A 16,483-nucleotide genomic window follows, 5' to 3' on the forward strand; every position below is an offset into this window, starting at 1 on the left:
TTGGCACCGGAACCCCTCCCAAGCACTGTTCACGCTCCCATCTGGGCTTCCAGGCTTAATGTCCATCCCTTCACTGGGACACTTATCCAGGTTCATTTAATTATTTGCTCATGTTTACCTTCCTCGACTGAGTTCCCCGAAGAAAGGCGGCAGGTTCTTATTCTCACCTTTAAATCCTTAGTATGGCATCTGGCCAGTAAATATTTGATGAACAAAATGAACTGTTCTGCAAGGGCAACTTTCCTTGGACAGGAGAAAATCAGCGCTTTTCCAGTGGACACACGTCCCTGCAGGGCCCAGATGTCTGGGGAAGGACTCACACTTACTCTCCTCCTCACCTGGCTGTCTGTCGGCCAAAAAGGCCAGAATTCCGGGGAGGTCCCTAATGCATCCCCTGATGATTTATTTCCTGTTACTAGCTAAAGGGAATTAGATATACCATTGCCTTTTCTTTCTTTTTTTTCTCTTCGAGGAAGTTCGGGTCTAAGGCAATGCTTTCTGATAGAATTATTCTACAAACCCTCTCTCCTTGTCTTCTGACGTTAGTTTCAGAGGTTGTATGGTTCGTTCATCTCTGTGCTTTTCATTGAAAGCTGTGTTACATCCTTTTGGGAGTAGGTAGGGTATAAATGATAAACGAAAGATGAACCTACGCTTCACAACAGCCTTGCCTGATGAAGGAAGAGGTCTCCCACCCTGTACATGGGTGTGTGCTCCCGGCCCCCTCAGGTACACACCCTGGTTTCTCGGTCACATCATAAGGCAGTAAAGTCTCTGTTGCTGTTCCTATCGTCACCAGCTGGACACAGGGGGAGCGTCTTTGGTTATATCTGTCCCCAGAGCACTTGTCACAAATTTCAGAGAAGGGGTTTTGTGCATGCCGTGAATTTACCTTTACAGTGGATGGACCACCTTGACTTGCCTGCCAGCTGCTTTGTAGGAAATTCTGAAAAAGGAAGGTAATCAGAAAAATGTTACAACTTAGAGTGACCACCTTTCATAGATCACTGGACACACACACACACACACACACACAGTTTTGCATACAATTTCGAGGGAGTCAAGAACTCCAGTTTAAAAACCCATTCTCTACAGGGTGGCTCAGGGTGTTGCTCTGGGTTAGGGACAGCCACCCGAGTCATGAGTGTATAGCACGTGGATGAACAAACATGTGATAAATGCCAAGGAAATGTTAAAAACAGGACATTGTGATGGTTTTGCTTTACCTGCTTTAAAACTACTCCAACTAAAGAAGCATGGTTTTGACACAAATACAGAAACTATGGAAGGGAATAAGGAAAGGGATCCAAGCAAATTTGGAAACAATATGTGATAAAGGTGATGATGTCACTTGGTTCAATCACAGAAGCAGAAACACTATATCAGTGATACAGAATGGCAGTTGCCAATACAGGTGATTTGGGCCCAAGGGACATTTGGCAGTGTATGGAGACATTTGTCTGTAGCCACAACTGAGGGGCAAGAGCTCCTCGTACCTAATGGGTAGAGGCCAGGGTGCTGCCAAGCATTCTACAGTGCATAGGAGAGCTTTGCATGACAAAGAATTGCTCAACCCGAATGTCAGTAGTGATGAGGTTGAGAGCCTGCATATAAAGGATTTATTATAGGAATTAGACCTCAAGCAACAGTGGGAGCTTATTGAGAAGTCGATGCAAGGCTATTGCCTCTGCTTTAGGGCCTGAGTCACCACAGAGCAGTCAGGAAAAAGCGCTGACGTGGAGCTGGTGAGAACAAGGGCAAACTTAGGTGTGCCACTGAAACCGTGTCTGCCTCTCACCACCTTGACGCTATAGGTGGCCTTCAGGAGAGGCCAGTGCCCTGTGTGACAGAGCTGTACCCGCACCTGGCCCAGGGCTCAGAGAAGCTGATGGAGACTTGGTGGGAGCCAAGGAGCTGCAGTCCTGGCTGTTGCCCCAGCGAGCAATACCCAAGAGTTCCTTGCACCAGGCAGGGACCTTCAAGGAATAATTGCTGTGTCACTTGCACCTTCTTCATTTTTCTTTTAGCTATTTCTGATCTGAACCATGCAGGAAAGGGAGTTCTGGAAAGTACAGTTCCAGCTCTGTTTAAAGTCACCACACCAATGTTACTAGACAGTGGCGAAGAATGCCTCACGTAGGAAATAGGGTTGGAACAACTTGCATGTGCTTGGAAGACAAGAAGCATAAAGGCTGGCCTAATGCAAATATAAAAATAAGAAAATGGAGAAAGTCTGTGAAAAAAGAAAAAAATTTCTTTTTGTTTTCTAAACAAATGAAAAGTTGCTTAACTTTACTAACACGCAGGAATGTGGACACTAAAAACAATCTTTTATTCACAATATTGACCGAGTTTAAAAAGATGGAGGCCCTGTAAGGGAAGGCCATGGTCTGCAACCTGTAGGAATGTCCGTATCAGAACCTGATCGTACTGGCCCCACGATCTTGCACTTTCAGCCTCCAGAATGGCGAGAAATAAATTTCTGTTGTTTATAAGCTACTGGGTTTATGGTATTTTGTTATAGCAACCCAAGCTGACTAAGACATCGGTATTATTGTGAATTAAAGAATCATTTTGGGGTGATTTTCAGATATAATCATAGATATTGAAACACATATATCTTTTATAGTAGTAATCCAACTTCTGGGAATGTAATAAATAGAAAGATTAGTTTTCAAAGATACAGGTTCACCTTCATGTATTACAGCCTTGCTGACGTGGGAACAACACAATATATAATATGTATAATGTAATAAAGTCCAAAACTACTATTAACTTGGATACTTGGTGAATGCAGATATTGTAATTCACAATATATGGTTAATGGAAATATAGGTAAGTTCTGTATTTGAAAAAAAAAGTCCTGCAAAACAAAGTATGTGAGCATACCTGTCAAATTGTCTAAGCATTATATATACATATCAATTGTGTGATATGTATAATTGATTGTCTAGCAGGGTCTTCAGAGACCTTAACATCTGAAGAAATGGGCCCGTGTTGGTGGAGTGTTTGGATGCTTGCACATTCTGATGAGAGCCACGTACTACCGGGTCTTTACTCATATATGTTGTTTCTCTCTCATGGAACAACTCCATGCCACCCACTCCCACACCCATCTGTCCACCCCACTCCTGGATCTAATTCCTACTCAGCCTTTGAGATACAGTGGGAGCCACTTCCTGCAAGAAGCCTTCTCAAAGCCCCTCTAGCCTCACAGTCTGTGTAGGGGTCCCCCCTCCGGCTTCTCCGTTGGCCCCATACAACCAGGTCAGAGCACCCGACTCACTGCCTCACGTTCGTCTCTTGACTCACTTGCTTTTCCAGCCCCTAGAACAGCGACATGAAACGTGATGTGCAGTGAATGTTCACAGACTAAATGAATCAATTTCGGGTTTTATGAGACATTTTGGGGGAAAAATATCTTTTTTGTGGCTATTAGGATTATGCCACAATTCTTGTCAGCCTAACACGAAAAACAGAGTGGGGCCTAGCTAAGGGGAGAGAAGCTACATTTTTTAAATTTTATTTTTCAATTAGAGTTTACATTCAATAGTATTTTGTATTAGTTTTGGGCTTATAGCATAGTGGTTAGACCAGGGGTGTCAAACTCACAGGAGCCGCATTAGCCTCAAAGTTACCTTCAAAGGACTGAATGTAATTGTAGGGCTGTATAAATGTAACTACTCCTTCCTTAACAGTTAAGCGAGAGCTCGGCGCCACTGCAGGGTAGAAGCAAGGTGCTGGGCGGATAAAACAAGGTGGAGGCTGGATTCGGCCCTCGGGACTTGTGTTTGCCGCCTGTGGGTTAGACAATCATATACTTTACACACTGTTCCCCTAATATTTCCAGTGCCCATCTGGCACCACACACAGTTGTTACAATAATATTGACTATATTCCCTATGCTGTACTTTACATCCCCATGACTATTTTGTAACTGCCAGTTTGTACTTGTGAATCCCTTCGCCTTTTTCACTCAGTCCTCCACCCCCCACCCCTCTGGCAGCTGCCAGACTGTTCTCTGTGTTTATGAGTAGGTTTCGATTTGGTTGTTCATTTCTTTTGTTCTTTAGATTCCACGTAAAAGTGAAAACAGAGGGCATTTCTCCTTCTTTGACTGACTTATTTCACCAGCATCATACCCACTAGGTCCATCATGCTGTTGCAAATTGTAAGATTTCATTCTTTTTTATGGCCGGGCAGTATTCCACGTTATATATGTACCACCACATTTTTATCCTCTCGTCTGTTGATGGGCACTTGGGTTGCTTCCATGTCTTGGCTATTGTAAGTAATGCTGCAATGAACATGGGGGTACATACGACTCTTTGAAATTAGTGTTTTGGAAGGGGACTAAATGGTAGTGGAATAAATAGAATAAAGATTAAAATTTTAAAAACAGAGAGAATAAAACTAAAAAGAGAAAAAAAGTTAGTGTTTTGGGTTTCTTCAGATACTCAGAACTGGAATCGCTGGGTCATAAGGCAGTTCCATTTTTAATTTTTTGAGACACTCCACACTGTTTTCCACAGTGGCTGCACCAGTCGGCATTCCCACCCACAGTGCACTGGGGTTCCCTTTCCTCCACATCCTCTCCAACACTTGTTTGTTGATTTATTGATGATGGCCACTCTGACAGGTGTCAGGTGATAGCTCATTGTGGTCTTAATCTGCATTTCTCTGATGATTAGTGACATTGAGCATCTTTCCATATGTCTTTTGGCCACCTGTACGTCCTCTTTGGAGAAGCGTCTATTCAGGTCCTTTGCCCATTTTTTAAATTGGATGTTTTTGGTGTTGTCTTGTATTAGTTCTTTATAAATTTTGGATAATAACCCCTTATCAAATGTATTGTTGGCAAATACCTTCTCCCACTCAGTGGGTTGTCTTTTCATTTTGTTGATGATTTCCTTTTCTGCGTAAAAACTTTTAGTTTGATGTAGTCCCATTTGTTTCTTTTTCTTTTGTTTCTCTTGCCCAAGGAAATATATCAGGAAAAAAGTATCACTTTGAGAAATGTCAGAGATTTTACTGCTTGTGTTTTCTTCTAGGAGTTTTGTGGCTTCAAGTCTTATATTTAAGTCTTTAATTAATTTTGAGTTTCTTCTTGTATGTGGCGTAGAAAGTGGTCTAGTTTCATTTTTTTCCACGTCTCTGTCCAATTTTCCCAACAGCATTTATTGAATAGGCTGTTTTTAGCCCATTGCGTGTTCTCGCCCCCTTTGTCAAATATTTATTGACCATGTCGGCATGGGTTTATTTCTGGCATCTCTATTCCATTCTGTTATTCTGTGTGTCCTTTTCTATGCCAGTGCCATTTCGTGCTGACTACTCTCGTCTTGTAAGGTAGTTTGATATCAGGTATTGTGATACTTCCAACTTTGTTATTCTTACTCAAGATGGCTGTGGCTATTCGGGGTCTTTGTGGCTCCATATAGATTTTTGGATTATTTGTTCTAGTTCTGTGAAAAATGCCATTGGTATTTTGATAGGAATTGTGTTGAATCTATAGATTGCTTTGGGTAGTATGGACAGTTTAATGATGTTAATTCTTCCTATCCATGAACAAGGTATATGCTTCCATTTATTTGCATCTTCTTTGATTTTTTCTTCATTGCCTTACAGTTTTCTGAGTACAGGTCTTTTACCACCTCAGTAAAATTTATGCTAGGTCTGTGATCTGGCCAGGTCGGGTGGCTGCCAGGCCTCCACTTACCTGGGCCACCCCAGTTACCGATTCCAAACCTGGGGCTCCGATGCCAAGTCCCAAGGCTGACACTCAGAGAGGCTGGTCAGTCTCTGCCACAAGAAGCGGCTTGCTTCGGAAGGTCAGGCTGCCTCTCTGGAGTGGCCACTTTGAACATGTGCAGAGAGTCAGAGAGGGGCAGTGTCTAGGTGTAAACTAAGACAGGGCACTGGAGGCCCAGGGGCCCCAGAGACTCAGAGCACCCTGCTTTTTGTGTTTCCAGCTCTGGGTCCCAGGTGCTCAGGAGGCCCAGTGAACTCTTGTATCCAGTATTTGAGATAACCCCAAATCCTGATAACAAACTCCCATTTTGCTTAATTAAACCTTGACTGTATGTCATGATAGTTTGGTCCTGCAGTTGTACCTGTTGTCTGGAAGGCCCAGTGCCCCAGCCCCATGATCCACTGAGGCTGGGAGCAAACTCCCGGTAACCACCATACCTCCAAGAAGGTCTTCCAGGTGACTCAGCTGAACAGTGCAGCCTATAGCCCACCTGTTCTGGATGGAGGCTCACACACTGGCTTCCACATCCTGTTTGTGTACCAGCGTGTGGGTATGAGTATTGTTCTGTCACTGCATGCAGAGCAGCTTCCAGCTGTGAAGCCTGGGTCCAGGCTTTCCAGGCACATCCAGTGAATGTCATCTGTTTAGGAATGGGTGTCAGCCACTGAGTGCATCCTTCTCCTTAAGATTCTGGGAAAAAGACTCATCTAGCTTGGGTCACCTGTCTACTTCTTGGGTAGGGAAAGGGCAAGCAGTCTTAACTTATGGTCCCATCAGCATCATAACAAAGGGGGCATTAGCTCTCCAAAAGGAAGATAGGATGCTGTTGTCAAAAAAACAAGCAAGGGAACGTGGCATTCGACCGTCTACCATCATGTGAGGCTTTTATGTGTATTGTGTATCGTCTGTTCATTTTCACCTGCCTCCTCATTATACCAAGGCTAATGCTTTCTTCCCTGTTTGTGTATCCAACAGGCTGCTTTTAAAATTGGATTTCTTACCTTCAAACAGGGTTCCTTATTATTTACGTTAATGCAATTCAACCTGCATTTTGAAAATGTATAGATGGGGTTGTAGTGTCCCTCCAGGGCCTGCTGTGTCCTTTGGCATGAGCTGGGTCCCGTGGGGCCTTACAGATAACCATCATGCATGTCAGTCTGCTTTTGCTGGTGTGGCATTTCGTAGCTCCTCATCCTAGAGGAAAGGCTTCAATTTCTGGGTTCCTCCCTCTTCCTGGGCAACTCATCACACAGAGTCTCATCTAAAAAGGCAGTAATTCAATGTGTTTTGATGACCCTAAAAACTCTCGCATGGGTTCGCCTCCTCAAAGATCCCAAATACAAAGCAATGGTATTATTTTCAGCTTCAAGAGGTTTTCTCCCAGAATGTCACGCTTGCCTGGATTCAGTGGTTGTGAAGAAAGGAAGGGGGTGTGTGGCCTGCTGAGGCTGGGGTTGGGGGTGTCCACCACCAACTGTCCTCCCGGCCCCTGTGTTTTCTCTGGGCTCTCCCCAGTTCTTTGCGCAAAGGTGGGGTGAGAGTAGCCATGAGTGGGAATTCACATGACGCTGCAGCCGAGCAGGGGTAGGCAGTCCCACCCTTGCCCACCCACAAAAATGATCCCAAACTTCTTTAAACCAACATTTCAATTTTCATCCTCTACTTTTGAATAAGTGCAACTTGAAGCTTTGATGTTTTATTTATTTTAAAATCAAATTTAACTCCTTCCCACACAGCCCAGATGTTCCTTCGCTTTTCCTGTTTGGATTTCCTGTTGACAGAAGTGATGACGGGTAGAAATTAGGGCCGGTAGAGATGTCATTGCAAAAAACTTCACCCTCCTTGGAAGGTTCCTGACCTTCAGATTCCCAACTCTTCATCCAGAGCATCTTTGCCTCCTCTAGACCCTGGTGATCTTGTATCTGAACTTGGGAAATGCTTAAGTCTGCTAAATCAGGCACCCTCTGTCAGCCTGCTCTGCTGGCACATCACAGAGATGGGTGAATAGCCAAAGTAAAAATAAACCTAAAATAAATGGTATTTGAAGACCTTGAAACAGACGAATTTAGATGTGGTTTGAAAAAGAGTGGGTTGGCTTTCTTTTTTCTTAATTTCACAGTTGAGATTTGGGTATTTTTTTAAATGGTAGAGCAAAAGATTCAAATTCTATTCCTTTCTTACTTCAAATGGGCTCAACTTGGCTCACGTGATTTTCCTTTGTGTAGAGTGTGCACTCAGGTGATGAGTGGACATTTAGGCTGCTGGGTGCGAGAGAGCTCATCCTACTCTCTAGCGCCCACTGCAGGGACAGGGAGAGGCAGACATTAAACACCATTCAAAAAATGTAAAAGATTAAAGAGGAACCCAGGTCCTTGAACTACATCTAAAAGATATCACATTACAATTTTTTAGTGTTTCCTAGGAAACCAGCTCAGTGTAAAACCTGTTCTTTGTCTTCTGCTCTTTGCAACATTGTTTGAATCATATCTCATAAAAGGTTGCTTCACAGGCAATTTGAACAACATTTTAAAAAAAAGCCTTAATCTGCCCTTTGCTGCACCAGTGAAGGTGATACACCTTTATCAGAGGCCTGAGTGCTTCAGATTGTATTTGCTGAACACAGATAAGATTATGTCACTATTTCTGAAGCATCTGTGAAATCAAATCTTGTTGTACTTTTCCCTGCAAATCATGAGTCTTTTTTCCTCCTAACAGACCCAAGTTGCATTAAAAATATCTCCTAAAAGAGTTTTAGGAGAATCTTATCAGCACTCGCACAGCAGAGCATCAATGGAGAGCAAAGTAAACGTCCCCACCCAGCACCCTCCTCAGTCTCCCTCTCCCTCTCTTTCCCCCTCCCCCACCCCAACACACACCTGCTTGGTCTCCACAGCTAATGTGCTTTGTGTCCCCAGTGTCATCACCAGTCAGAATCCCCCCAATGCCCACTCCGTTCTCTTGGGTCCTCTCTGATTTATATTCCACTGTCATGGCTTCTTCAGTTGTTACTGTGGTTTTGCAAACGATAGAGGCACTTAAATGTGCCCTGGGGTAGGGATCTCACGAGGGTCAAAGATTTAGGGTATTCCTTCCATGCTGTTAGCGCTCTTGCAAACATGGTGAACGTTCCTAAAACCCGCCGGACTTTCCGTAAGAAGTGTGGCAAGCATCGACCTCACAAAGTAACACAGTACAAGAAGGCAAGGATTCTTTGTATGCTCAGGGGCAGCGGCGTTATGACCGGAAGCAGAGTGGGTATGGTGGGCAGACTAAGCCAGTTTTCCGGAAAAAGGCTAAAACTACAAAGAATACTGTGCTGAGGCTGGAATGTGTTGAGCCCAAATGCAGATCTAAGAGAATGCTGGCCATTAAGGGATGCAAGCATTTTGAACTGGGAGGAGATAAGAAGAGAAAGGGCCAAGTGATGCAGTTTGAAGCTTCATTTTTTTGTTTTATTATGTGACAATAAAACATGAGGATATGTTAAAAAAAAGACTGAGGGTATTGGAGGATCTGATTGTTTTTAACACTTGAAGTTTCAGCGACTTGCTCACACGCGCAAGCCCTCTGGAAAACAGGGCGAGGTCTCTGTGGCGCTGACGTGGGCGCGCACAGATGGGAGATCTGCAGGGTGGGCTGCACGTTGTTGTTGTCGTGGACCCATTAGCTTCCTGCAGGGCTGGCCGTGTCCTGATTTCTGATCGGCACTCTCTGTCACATTACCAACAGCACCCCTCTCCCAGCGCACCCAGTAAGCTGCAAGACGATTAAAAGCGCTGACTATGGGGTCACCCAAATGGAAACCTGGATCCACCAACTACTAGTTCAGGGAGTGTGGGGGAGTTCTTTAATTTCTGTGTGCTTCAGTCGCCTTATCTGTCAAATCGAAATGACAAAGGGCAGCATTTTTGAGAAGATGGAATGAGCTAATGCGCAGGAAACGCATAGCCCCGCGCCTGGCGCCCGGCGGGCCAGTGAACCATTGCTACAGCTGCTGTGACAGCTGTGGCAGCTACTAGCAGTAGCTCTGTTTCTGTGTAGAGACTCAGCCTTTATTATCTTATGTCTGATGACAACTTAGTTTAGCAAATGATTTATTGTGTACTTACAACTTATCAGGCTCAGGGCAGACTGGGCTTACACAGGTAAAAAAGATACAACTCCTGCCCTTGATAGGCTTACAGTCTACTGGAGAGGCGAGTTTTCCCACACTGTGTACGTGTTAGGAACCTTTCAGCTCTGCCTGCTTTGGGGGAGGACGGAAGGAGAGCACAGCCCGCCTGGGAGCCCCGGGGAGGCTTGGGGAAGCCAGGCGCCTAAACCAGGTGTTACAGCATGAGCAGTGGTTGGTTAGGTTTTATTTTTGTAAAGTATGTTCAGTTGCATATACATATATATGCGCTGTGTGATGGATTTATATATTCTTATGTGTACAGAATGTGGCAAACTGCTAATTTCCTGCAGTATCCATTCCAACCAGCCCCCTCCTTTTTAAAGTACTAGCACACTTCTCAGTTTTACAGGGCACAGGGCGCTGAAGTCTACAGTTCCCAGCCTCCCTTGCTGCCTGCTGTGGCCCTGGGATGGTGCTCCTGTTACTTGAGCTACAAAGTGTTCTGTGCAACTACTGGGATTAGCTCTTAAAAATGGCTGGGTCTGAATGTTTCGGGTCTGATTTCTGGTCAGGGCACATCCAAGAAGCAACGAGTGAATGCATAAATAAGTGGACCAACAAACCAATGTTTCTCCTCCCCCGCCCCCCTTCCCCCACCCTCTCCCCGTAAAAATCAATTTAAAAATGCGAGGGTATACTCCACCGACTCTCTCTTTTACTCTTCTTGTTGACTGAGCAGTTGGCGCATTTAGAACAGCTTCTTGTATCTGCAAACAGAAGCTGCGCACTGATGACGGCAGAAGTGCCCTGCCAAGCATGTGCTGTGGGGCCACCACACGAGAGCGAAATAAATTTCTGTCTTATTTTCAGCTGCTCTGGCTGGTGGGACTTGTTTCAGAAGTTGGGTCTGTACTTCACAGAGGACAGTGTCATGTAATGAATTAGGAATCGGGACACCGGCTTCTCGCCTCTAACTCCGCCATGAACTAGAGGCTCGTTACCTGTCATGTCGTGATTTACTGTTCTCCAAAAGGTGGGAGTTAAACTAGATCTTTCGGTACCATGGGGCATATAATAATGGCCGTCACTTACAGTTTTAGTATAATTCTTTACAGTTTTAACAAAGTAGTTTTTCTCTTAAACGAAATGTCACAAACTCTTGGGACAGAAGATAGGAGTAGGCTGGGGACTGAGTGGGCAGTACTTCCTTCCAGGCCGACTCAGCTGAGACTGGAAATGCTTTGGGCCCCGACAGAGCATCACTACAGGTGTGCTCAGGGACAGTGGCCATGAGTGCATTGACTCAAAGAAGAAGTCACTGAAGCAGGCGGGCAAGCCAAGGTCACTGGGCAACAGGTGCAGGTGCCCGTGAGTACAAGCCGCATAGACAGAGGCGGTGAGTGAACTGACAGCTGTGTTCCTTGCAGGGCATTCTCGGGCCCATGCTGGGGTCAGAGAGTCCTGCCCAGATGCAATGGTGGGCCAAGCAGACAGGAGTCCTAGGCAGCAGGGGAGGCAGGATTCATAGAGGGCAGGACCCGTTCTCCCCAGACTAGCCCTCTGGGAATGGAGGAGGAAGGCAGTGCGAAAGTGACTAGAGCCCCCAGGCCTCCCTGCAGGCCTCGAGGGGCTGAGGCCGCCACACCGAGGAAAAGAGCTGGAACTCTGGCAGGTCAAGCAGGGCTTTTGTTTAACCAGGTCTGCCTGGGTGCTTTTCTTGGCGGATAAGAAGTATTTAGGGGAGAGAAAAAGGAGATGTTTTCAGTATCAGCAGGATGGGGACTCAAAGCCATTTATTTAATTTGAAGATTTAGAGAACTGGGATCTCTTTTTGAATGCCAGTTGGGATTTTGAGTTTTGCAAGCACTCACCTTGTTTGAGGGTTACTCGCTGTGAGGAGGTAGGCAGGGCTGCCAGCAAGCCTATTTTTCAGACGGGGGGAGAGGAAGTGCCAAGAGCTTGAATGACTGTCCCGCAAACAGCGAGGCCAGCCGACACCAGAACCCAAGCCCACAGACTCACAACGTGACGAGTGCTTCCTTGTCAACTCCTTTGCCTGGTGAGAAGCGAAACCTCCAAGTTGCTAAATTAGGGGTGGCTTTCCTTGAGAGCCTCTTTCTGGGGCTGGTGTCGGAGCGCCTCGCCCTCAGGCTGCCAACCCCACCGGCCCTGCTCTGTCCCTGGGCCCAGGCCTGTCTGCTGCTCTGGCCGGGCAACCAGGTAATTAAAGAGGATCTTTTTGGGTCACTCTTTACAGAGGACAAAACGAGCCCTTTGGTTTCTTGATTAGAAAGCTCAACAGATTAAGTGACAAGAAAAAGTTTTTGATCTTGCCATTATAGTCACCTAATTAAAATGAGATGCACATGCTCCAACACCTAGTAATTTTCACCTCACTTACTTCGCTCCAATTACAGCCCTTCCCTACTGACTTACACTGTTTAAATTACACAGTCAGAAGGAGAGATGACTGTTTACCTGTTTCTATTCATACATATAAGTCTAACACATTACCTTTTTTTCCCAAGCAAGAAATTTGATCACAGGACTTGTCTTCACTCTGGAAATTGCGGGGAATAAATCTTTGGTTCTTAAATAAAATTAAGCACTAATGAGAACTCAAATCACCCAATACCTATGTCAAACTTCAACAATTTTGTTTCATTAAAAAAAAATGTATCCTTTCCCAGGGTCTTCAGAGTAACTATAGCATTTCGTACCGTCCTGGAATGCGCACTTCGGAATGGAACACTTCCTTTCCAAAGTTAATCGGTTATCCCCCCTCTCTCTGTTCTCAGGAAAGATCTGACAGACTCATTCACTCTCATGTGGAAGTGACTAAGAATACCTTTAAAACGGAAAAAAAAGTTAATTGGTATTGACTCTGACACTTTAGATCAGTTAAAGTTAATTGTTTCAAAGGTTGTTACCTTTATTGAGAACATAAATAAGTAGCATTGTGTGGCGCCGTGGTTGAAATTACATACACAGGGTCCGGCAGAAGGAATGCCTGCTTGAGCGTGGTTGGTTGGGTAATAACATGGGTGTGATAATTTATAGTTTTAATTTGAACATTTCACCTAAAATGTCATATGGTGTGCTTGAGTGTTATATTGTTTATGTTACAGAATTACACACTTATGATTTTGCAATAAAAGATTTTGTAATAAAACAAAAGGTGTTATTTGTGCTGGATCCTGTATATATTTTACGAAAGTTGGTGGCAACCAGGCCTTCATCTTTACTGAACAGCATATTTGTGTGCACAGAAAAGCTTTGTGGACTGGGAACAGGGCTTCAATTGGCAAGCAAATAAACAAAAACAACAGCAACCAAGCAAAGAGAACAGTGGGGTTTTAAGAAGATCGGCTATTTTTCTCACCCTCTGAGTGAAGTCTGTCTGAGGTTATCTGTCAAGGCAGCAAAGAGAACATGTGAGCTTCTTCAGGCTGCCGTGAGCTCTGCATGGTGACTGGCCAGGCCACGCTGCTCCCAGAGCAGGAGGGCGGCCAGGGGCCCATTCTAGAGAAGGTGGTCCTGCCTCTTCTGCACCTCATGCACTTAACACTAAGTAGCTTTTGAACTGCAGGAGGCCCAGTCTGAGGAAGTAGCAACATGGAACATGGGCAGGGATGTGGAGTAGGAAGATAGGTACCCGTGTGCCGACGATCTCTATCTTCTGTCTCCTCTTGGGAGATTTTTCCAGGCATTTGACCAAATCATCCCACCATTGACATCAGGGATGAAGTCAAATAGTTTGGTACCCCCAGTGCCAAAGGAGTTAGTGGAACTAACAAAGGCAACAGTGATATTTCTTACCTCCTCCTTCACACTTACTTTCCCTTGGTCTCCTATGAAGGGATATGTGGGCACATTCTTCACCCTTTTACTTGTAGGGCACTCACATTAATCCCGAGTTCTCTTAAGTTTCTTAAATTTCTCTTGTGATCTGTGGCTTGAGTAGCATAGAGAAGCTATGAAAGCCGGGCTTTTCATCCTTTTCCTTCCACCGAAGCCGTCGGCGTCACTGGCCCCGAAGTGGCAGGGTGCGCCTCACGAAGGCAGGTCTCTGAGCTTGGCTCCAGCTCTCTCTTTCCCTGCTTTGTTGACAGTTCCTAATAACACTGCTGGCATCAGGGCTTTGCAGACGCAGGAAGGAAGAGATGTGTTCTTTAATGATGGAAAAATATTAGAGCACAATGCCCTTAAAATAGAACGTGTGTGCCTAGCCTTTATTTTGGGGACTTTATTGTTGTAACCATCTCTCCTGGGAAATGCTGTGGGAGGCCTTTTCCCTTTGGTGAAGCAGAGTGATTGTGTAACCCGAGGTGTCCCCGAGAGAGCGGAGGGGATGACGTCAACACAGGCTTTGGAGACATGACTACGTTTTTATGTTGATGAAACATTGGAGAGGAAGCTCCAATAGGTTTTTCCTCTCCAAACTCCAGTTTCTGTAAAATGAGGATAATCACCTGTGCTGCCCACCTCACTAGGCTGTTATGAGGATCTACCAAAATAATGCACAAGACTTTGTCTGCAAACTGTAAAATGCCACTAACGTTAATTGTCATTGTTATTGACGATCGAAGCCCCGCCCCTCCTGGGTGGTTGATTTTTCGTTTTTTATGAAATAACCTTTGCCCTATTGTTGAAACTCATGCTTCTGCACTGACATGGATGGAGTAGGAGTGCAAAATGTTCAGTACCTACACCAGAGAGCTGGTGCTAAACATGCGAGATCAGCCCGCTTTCTCACCACCCGAGAGCATGGTGAGGGCAGTCGTCATGAGGAACAGGAAGAAAGAGAGTGTTTGGCTGTCAGACAGATTTTTCATCATCTTCCTCATCCTAGAAAAGCCTGGGGAAGCCTGCCCGAGTTTCTTTCACGTTGGCTTCCTGCCATTTGGTATTGTGTCCAATGTTACCTTCATCTGTTCTTTGTTTTTTTCTGAAAATCATCAGTGAAAAATGCTCCTGATGTCATGGTTCCCTACTGTTCCCCTTCATTAGCATCACTTTATTTGGACCATTCCTGTAACCGGTTGGTAGGACTGATGACTTGCTCTGGGGATGATGGTAATGATTCTCAAGGGAGTCTTCATCTGCAGGTGATCAGGAGGAGTAAAAAAGTTGCTAGCCACCTCAGTCAGCACCAGTGGGCTGAAGGGACTGCTGTCCAGCCTCCTCTGCTAAGGTCTAGTTTGCTCCCATCCTTTGAACTGTAGTTTATGACAGTTCGCTTTTGATCAGAAAGCGCTGAGGTGGAATCCCTGTTTTACCAGGGAAAGGGGGGAGAGGCCTCTGAAAGGCCCCACCTTCCGCAAACGTGGGTTCTGAACACTGACGGTTTTGGTCTTGGGCACCAAGAGGAAGAAGCCTGCTGAAAGTGTTTGTGTGCACATGTGTGCATTCAGGGATGTGTTTGTAGGAGGGGGTGGGGAACTCCCCGCTATTCAGCTGTCTCTCTTGATTTGCTCCAATTTCATTTCCATTTGCTGGAGGGACATCTGCACATTTTTCTGCCCAGCCAACATTTAATGCACATCGGTTCAGCCCTAACCCTCTGTTGAGGTCAACCGCCCTCCACCTCCAGGCATCCCAGGGGGTTAGAGCTAAGGATACACAATACTCTAAGTGGAATATTGAAGATCCCCATCTGTCTGGCAGTCCTGATCAATAAATGTGAGCCCTTCCTTTCCAATTCTGTATAAGCTACACGTCACCACCTGGTTTTAAGACAAGCGTGAGATGTGGGAGTCTAAGCACCCAGCTGTCACAGTGCTCAGCCAGGACAAGGATTATACTTTTAATCATGTTATTCTGTGACTAAAAGTTTCTTTTAAATTCCCCTCACCCCTTTTTCCCTCAAGGAAAATGTACCAGTGTCTGAAATTGTAGGTGCCTTTCTGACACTTTTATTTCACTTGCTGAATCACTTTTTTTGAAAGAGCTTTTGTTCAGGCAGTCAAACCCAGGCACTGTGGTTTCTGGGGCATCTCGATGGCTTCTGCCAACTTGCAAGGCTGAACAGGACCAGTTTGCATTTATGAACAAAGCACTTAAGGAAAGCAGGCAGGTCCAAGAGGCCAACTCTGGCCCCGTGAAACACCTACCCCGTTGGTTGTACTGGGACAGCCACTCATTCCTGAAGGTCAACGTTTAAAAATACCCTGCAGAAAGCGCCAACCCTGTAACAAGCAAGCAAACACAATGAAAAAGCTGGGTTGTCTGAGGCACTTCTTCAGCCTGAGCAGGGGCATCCCTGGGGCCCCAGCCAAAACACAGGCTGCACCTGTTCAGCCTCTTCCCCAGACCAGAACAAAGCTGACTGCAGCAGAAGCCACCATACCAAGTATCAGGTTGCACGGCAGGGACCGTCTGCCTCTAGCCAGTGTGATGCGAGCTCCAGCCCACCCCCTTCCCTTGGCCCAGATGGAGGAATTGGGGATGCCCAGATGGGTGGGGGTGGGGTGAGGCAGGTGTGAAGGGCTTTCTGGGAGAAAGGAGGGCTGAATAAGGTAGAGATGCTGTCTGGGCTGAGGGGTGTCTCAGGTCTTCCTAGCTAGTATTGCTCTAACGATATGAATGAATGGGGTGGGTGTGGGGTGAGAGGCAAAAGA

The 16,483-nt window shown here is 45.6% G+C and overlaps 1 pseudogene; it reads left to right on the forward strand.

Moving 5' to 3' along the window:
* Positions 1–8,865: 8,865 nt before the first annotated feature.
* Positions 8,866–9,212, forward strand: LOC112314739 (large ribosomal subunit protein eL42-like; annotated as a pseudogene).
* The last annotated feature ends 7,271 nt before the right edge of the window (positions 9,213–16,483 follow it).

Source organism: Desmodus rotundus, chromosome 1 (genome assembly GCF_022682495.2).
Source record: "Desmodus rotundus isolate HL8 chromosome 1, HLdesRot8A.1, whole genome shotgun sequence".
Lineage (NCBI taxonomy): Eukaryota > Metazoa > Chordata > Mammalia > Chiroptera > Phyllostomidae > Desmodus > Desmodus rotundus.